We start from the raw sequence: 7,153 nt of genomic DNA on the forward strand, positions 1-7,153 counted from the left end.
CTGGTGGCACAGTGGTTGGGAGTCCGCCTGCCGATGCAGGGGACGCGGGTTCGTGCCCCGGTCCGGGAGGATCCCACGTGCCGCGGAGCGGCTGGGCCCGTGAGCCGTGGCCGCTGAGCCTGCGCGTCCGGAGCCTGCGCTCCGCAACGGGAGAGGCCACAGCAGTGAGAGGCCCGCGTACTGCAAAAAAACAAAAAAAAAATTTAAAAAAAACATATACAATATTAGAAATTAAGACTAAAAGATTGTTTTTAAAAGATTTTTAGGGCTTCCCTGGTGGCGCAGTGGTTGCGCGTCCGCCTGCCGATGCAGGGGACACGGGTTCGTGCCCCGGTCCGGGAAGATCCCACGTGCCGTGGAGCGGCTGGGCCCGTGAGCCGTGGCCGCTGAGCCTGCGCGTCCGGAGCCTGCGCTCCGCAACGGGAGAGGCCACAGCAGTGAGAGGCCCGCGTACCGCAAAAAAAAAAAAAAAAAAGATTTTTATTCATTTATTTAAACTTACAAGAAGAAACCGATTCCATGTTACTCAACAATAAATAACATTTTGTGAAAAATCATTATTTTCAAAAAATGATTAGTGAGAACAAGGGACTTGTTTCATATTTTTGCAGATCTCTTTAATGTCTAGCTTGATAGAAGACAGCTGGATTCTCATAGCTGCTTCTGTGTTCAGTCTCTTGTAATATATTGTTTTAGTTGATGTCTGTGAAGAAAATTTGACCTCGCAGGGGTGTGTAGCAGGAAAATGGAGGAGCGTTTATATAGGTTCGCCACCAAAACTGACACGTGAATGTTCCTTACAGGTTCACTGCAATGTGGACTCCCGCAGCACTGCAATGTACCTTTCCTGCTCTTAGACTAAAACTGATTGGTCTCTCTGGCACTTTGGATGGATCTATTACCCACACATGATTTTGTAACATGGCCCTTTGGTCATTTGGAAAATATTAATTCACTGAATTATGCAGTTATTCCAAATGTTGACCATTTCACTAGACAATAGAAAAATCACAGTTGTGTGGAATGTAAATTGGAGCAGCTGGTATGGAAAACCGTAAGGAGACTCCTCGAAAAATGAAGACTACAACTACCATATATGATCCAGCTATTCCATATCTGAGTATTTATCCAAGGAATACAAAAACACTAATTTGAAAAGATAGATGCACCTCTGTGTTCATAGCAGCATAATTTACGATAGCCAAGATATGAAAACAACCTAGGTATCCATCAACAGATGAATGGATAAAGATGGTGATATGTATATGTACCATCATGTCCCCGCAAAAAGACAAGGACCGTCTTAGTATTATTAGAAAAGTAGTTTTTTTAATATCAGTTATCTTTTATTTGAAGTAGAGTTGACTTACAATGTTGTGTTAACTTCTGCTGCACAGCAAAGTGATTCACTTATACAAATATCTACTCTTTCTCAGATTCTTTTCCATTATAAGTTATTTACAGTCCCTTGTGCTATACAGTAGGTCCTTGTTGTTTACCTGTTTTATATATAGTAGTGTGTATCTGTTAATCCCAAACTCCTAATTTTTAAAAGTAGCTTTGACCCTGAACTGCTGAACCCTGAACGGGTCTGGGGGCCCCTGGGGCCCATGGGCCACACATTGAGAGAAGCTGGTTAGACGCGCGTGCCGCACGGAAGAATGACGTCCTTGAAATTGATGTCCAGTTAGTTCCCCGCAGGACCTCTTCAGTATTGTCTTTTCCTCCTTTCCATCGTTCACCAGCTATTGTCCTGTAATTGAGAGCCGACGGGGTGCGAGGTCCCATGCGGGTGTTCAGTGGTCGGTGTGACGCTCCCTCTTTATATTCTGAGCGGAGCCCACGTTTCATACACCCCTCCAGGGCCTCTCCCTCCACACGCCGGGAACCGTACAAATATCGTCATATCGTGTCTGCTCCAATCGTTCTGCAAATCACTCGATTCTGTAATCCTGTAAGAGACCCTCTGCTGAGGAGGTCACTGAGCAGTGGAAACATGGCCACGACAGCAGCACGGAGCAAGCCAGCAAGCGCGCTCAGGTGTCCGGAAATTTAAAAGGATTCCAGGCATACAAAGCCCGTCCTCCCACCACAATGGAACTACACTACGGATCAGTAACAGAGATCACGGGAAACCCCCAATATTTGGAAACCGTATTACACACTTGGGTAGAATACGCATAACACGAGGTTTGCCTCTCCGACCGTTTGCGGGCGTCCAGGTCAGTGGCCTGGCGCGCTGGCGCTGTAGTCCTGCCATTACCGCCCATCCAGAGCGCTCTGTCGTCTTGCAAAGCTGAGGCTCTGGGCCCTGGAAGGGCAGCTCCCGGCACACCCCCCAGCCCCTGGGGGGTCACAGTTATGCCTTCTGTCTCTGCCTCTCAGGGGCCTCATCTGAGTGAACTCATCTTTTGGTGACTGGTTTATGTCGCTGGGCATGGTGTCCTCAGGGTTCATCTGTGTCGTGGCGTGGGTCAGAATTTCCTTCCCTTTTAAGGCTGAATAATACTTTTGCTTTATTTTTTATTTCTTTTAAATTTATTTTTAGCTGCGTTGGGTCTTCGTTGCTGCGCGCGGGCTTTCTCTAGTTGTGGCGAGCGGGGGCTACTCTTTGTTGTGGTGCGCGGGATTCTCATTGCGGCGGCTTCTCTTGTTGTGGCTCATGGGCTCTAGAGCGCAGGCTCAGCAGTTGTGGCGCACGGGGTTAGTTGCTCCGCGGCATGTGGGATCTTCCCGGACCAGGGCTCGAACCCGTGTCCCCTTCATTGGCAGGCGGATTCTTAACCACCGTGCCACCAGGGAAGCCCAATTGTGCTTCATTTTAAAAGAAAGAGAGACAACACACTCAGGCCGGAGGAAGACAGAAGCAAGAGCTGTGAGATGACCCAGTGTGTGCAGCTGGCACTGGGCATGGGCTCAGCTGCGTTGGGTCGGGACAGGATTTCCTGGGCTTCGGCACCTGGGATGGTTAGTTTCCTGCGTCAGCGTGGCTGTGCTGGGGTGCCCAGTTGTGTGGTCAAATACCCGTCTAGATATTGCTGTGAAGGTATTTTTCAGATGTGACTAACGTTTGAATCAGCTGACTTGGGGTAAAGCCGTGCACCCTCGTAATGCGGTGGGCCTCATCCGACCAGCTGAAGGCCTTTAGAGAGAAGACTGAGCCTCCCTGAGGAGGAAGGACTTCTCCCAGCCGACTGCTTACCAGAATTTCAAGCCTGCCAACCTGCCTGCAGACTTCAGGCTTGCCAGTACCCACGTGGCATGAGCCACTTCCTTAAAATCAATCTCTCTCTGTCTCTGTGTCTGTCTCTCTCTATGTGTGTGTCTGTATGTCTCTATCTATCTCTCTCTCCATCCCATTGGCTCTGATTCTCTGGAGACCCCTGAGTAAGACAGCACCCCTTTCTGTCTCTATTTAGGCCCTTAGAATGGCACGTTGAGGCCACCACGAGAACAGGCAGCCTTCAGTTACTTGCTGCACCGTTTCGTCCTTCCCTACTGTGGATGGCAAGGCGGCCGTGGGAGGACCCCGGAAGGCTCAGGTCCGGGTTCTTCCTACAGGGATGATACAGCTGAGGCTCAGCCTCAGAAGACGTGCTTTCAAGTCCTGCTTCCTCTCTGCCCGCAGCCATCAGTGTCCTCGGGAAGGGTGCCCTCCTGCCTGGAGGGGCTCTGGATGCCCACCTGGCTGAGGAGGAGCGGGGGGGTGGGGGGGTAGAGAGGATGAGGGGGGACAGAAAGATGGTGGCCTGGCGGCGGGCCCCTCTCCCACCCCTGCCCGCCGGCCGGCTGCACTGGCCTTTGCAGGGCCTGGGGTCTCTGCGGCTCATCGGATGATGGAGGCCCAAGGGGAGAGGGAGGCGGAGCTGGCACGCTGTCCTCCTGCCCTCCGGCCGGCACGAAATTAGCACAGAAAGGAGCATTAAAATGAAAAAAACGTTTCTTTTTCTTCTTGCCCCCTCATTCTTGGCTCTTTTCCTGATCTTGCTGAAATGAATGTTTACCATCTCTTGAGACATCAGAGAACAGAGCTGCTGCTTCTACAACATATTTTCAATGAGAAGAAAAGAAAGAACTAAGCCTGGCTGGGTGGTGGGCTGTGCCGCCCTCTCGCTGCCCGTCGGGCGGGGCGGCCTCTTGTTTGGCCGCTTCACCACGTATGACATTATCTAAATGCACTTTTTTTTTTTTTACTTTATTTTTTTAACATCTTTGTTGGAGTATAATTGCTTTACAATGGTGTGTTAGTTCTGCTTTATAACAAAGTGAATCAGCTATACATATACATATGTCCCCGTATCTCCTCCCTCTTGCGTCTCCCTCCCTCTCCCACCCCTCTAGGTGGTCACAGAGCCCCGAGCTGACCTCCCTGTGCTATGTAAATGCACTTTTAGATCATGCAAATCAATGCACTTTTCGTAGGTGCAAATATTAGTCTGGAACAGTGGAAAGATTAAAGAATAGATTTGTTACCCGAAAACAGAAAGTGCTCACGTAATTAGAGACCTGGAAGGAAACCCTGGGTCCTTTTATGGGAAGAAAACTGTCTGGACAAGTGGAGGGCTCTCAGCAGCCCCGAAGGGCCATGAAGCTGGGGGCCGGGCCCTCATCCTGGCCAGTGCTCTTCACAGCTTAACTAACTGGGTGTCCTCTTTTACTGCCTCCAGAGTGAACAAAGAACACAAAGGCTTCCCTAGTAAGGATTCAGAAGGCTTGTTTAACAATGCGGTGGGGCTTCCCTGGTGGCGCAGTGGTTGCGCGTCCGCCTGCCGATGCAGGGGAACCGGGTTTGCGCCCCGGTCTGGGAGGATCCCACATGCCGCGGAGCGGCTGGGCCCGTGAGCCGTGGCCGCCGGGCCTGCGCGTCCGGAGCCTGTGCTCCGCAACGGGAGAGGCCGCAGCAGAGGGAGGCCCGCATACCACACACACAAAAAAAAACAAACAAAAAAACAAAGTACCTTGCTTAACAATGCGGTGGAATCACTTAAAATTAGCTAAGCTTTGGCCAATTGTATGTAAAAGTTTTCAAAGCCTTGAATAAAGCATTTCCTACTTATTCTGATTCCGCTATAAGCTTATCTACACCATCTTATTATCTCATGGCCAAAGGGTTTGCTAACTAAGATAAGCTTCCACTCCTAACTTGCTCCAATCCTCAGCCGTCCCAAAGACACGTTAGCTGTTTTTAAAAATTAGGGAGGCCTTGAGTTACAGAGTAATTTGGGGTACGTTTTTGGCTCATTTTCAGCAAGAGCCACGTCACCTTTCTCCACGATTATCATTTCTCGAAACAGCTGTGGGTCCCTGTCACCCAGGCCTGGAAGAATAAACTGCTTCCCCCTCCATCAGCCAGTTCGGCAGCTCACGCAGACTAACGCACACCCTGACCTGGGAGGGGTACTTTTTTTTTTTGGCGGTATGCGGGCCTCTCACTGCTGTGGCCTCTCCCGTTGCGGAGCACAGGCTCCGGACGCGCAGGCTCAGCGGCCACGGCTCACGGGCCCAGCCGCTCCGCGGCACGTGGGATCCTCCCGGACCGGGGCACGAACCCGCGTCCCCCGCATCGGCAGGCGGACTCTCAACCGCTGCGCCACCGGTGAAGCCCAAGGGGTACTCTTGATAGAAGCATGAGGTGTTCTTTTCCTTTCAGGGTTTTTTTTTTTTTTTGCACCAATCTTTAGGTGATGCTCTGTCTCCTATCACAGAAAGCCCAGGGGTTTGTAAGAAGCCAACGACATCTTCTCCAACATGCATCTTTCCAAGCAGGGGCAGGTTTGTTGATCTGCAAGGACGGGCCTTCCTCTGCTGCACGCACGCCGATGCTCTGTGTGTCGCCGACCACGCGTGGTAGCCTTGGTGTTGTGATGAGCACAGTTTCCTGGACGTATTGGCCTCTCCCGCAGGCTCACGAATCCCCACCGTGAGTCAGGCTAGTGGGAATTAACCAGCTGCTGCAGCTTGTTTTTATTCTGTGTGCTCATGTGCCTCTGGGAACCGGTGATTTATAAATAAACATTTATTATTTATCATTTACGAGATCGGAAATGTTACATTTATGGAACTCCAGAGACAAACTGTCAGCGACCAGGAAACATATTTTTGATGTATTGCAAATGTACTTCCCACGTCAACGATTTGCCCAGATGGCCTTCCAGTTTGTCAGTTGAAGATGAGCTCTTCCCCCGTAGCATCCAATGCTTTGAAAGCTTCATCTTCCTCTTTCGTGGCCGTGCTTCCCATGGGGTCTAATCTATTTTCTGTCTCCTTGTCAACAATACCTCAAGGTGTGATGCAATAATTTGAGGGCCACGGAGTAGTAACTCCGTCTTGTATTGACGAAGCATCCTTCTCCAAGGGAAGCAAGGTGCTCTAAGGACAGCTCATGGGCCGTACGCAGGGGCAGGTATTACTGTTATCTTTTTAACCTTTTCATTTTGGAAATTTTCACAAAAATTCACAAAATTTTTTGCCTGCACAAAAGTAGAGGGAGGAGTGTCATGAACCTGTGTGGACTCATCATTCAGCTGTAAGATTATCAACGTTTTCCCAATCTTTTTTTACGACTTTCTTTTTTTTCCTCCAAACAAACAACTCTTTATTGCAGGTTTTTTTCTTTTCATTTCTTCTGGCCGCTCCATGCATCTTGCAGGATCTTAGTTCCCCGACCAGGGATCGAACCCGTGCCCCCTGCAGTGGAAGCATGGAGTGTTAACCACTGGACCAACCACCAGGGAATTCCCTGAAGTAGAGTTGATTTACAATGTTGTGTTAGTTTCTGGTGTACAGCAAAGTGAGTCAGTTATACATATATATGTATTCTCTTTCAGATTCTTTTCCATTATGGTTTATCACAGGTTATTGAATATAGTTCCCTGTGCTGTACAGCAGGTCCTTGTTGTTTATCTATTTTATATATATAGTATGTATATGTTAATCCCAACCTCCTGATTTATCCCTTCCCCACCCTTTCCCCTTTGCTAACCATAAGTTTGTTTTCTATGTCTGTGAGTCTATTTCTGTTTTGTAAATTAGTTCACTTGTATCATTTTTTTAGATTCCACGTATAAGTGATAACATACGGTATTTGTCCTTCTTTTTCCGACTTACTTCACTTAGTATGATAACCTCTAGGTTCATCCATGTTGCTGCAAAT

Source organism: Physeter macrocephalus, chromosome 8, assembly GCF_002837175.3.
Source record: "Physeter macrocephalus isolate SW-GA chromosome 8, ASM283717v5, whole genome shotgun sequence".
NCBI lineage: Eukaryota > Metazoa > Chordata > Mammalia > Artiodactyla > Physeteridae > Physeter > Physeter macrocephalus.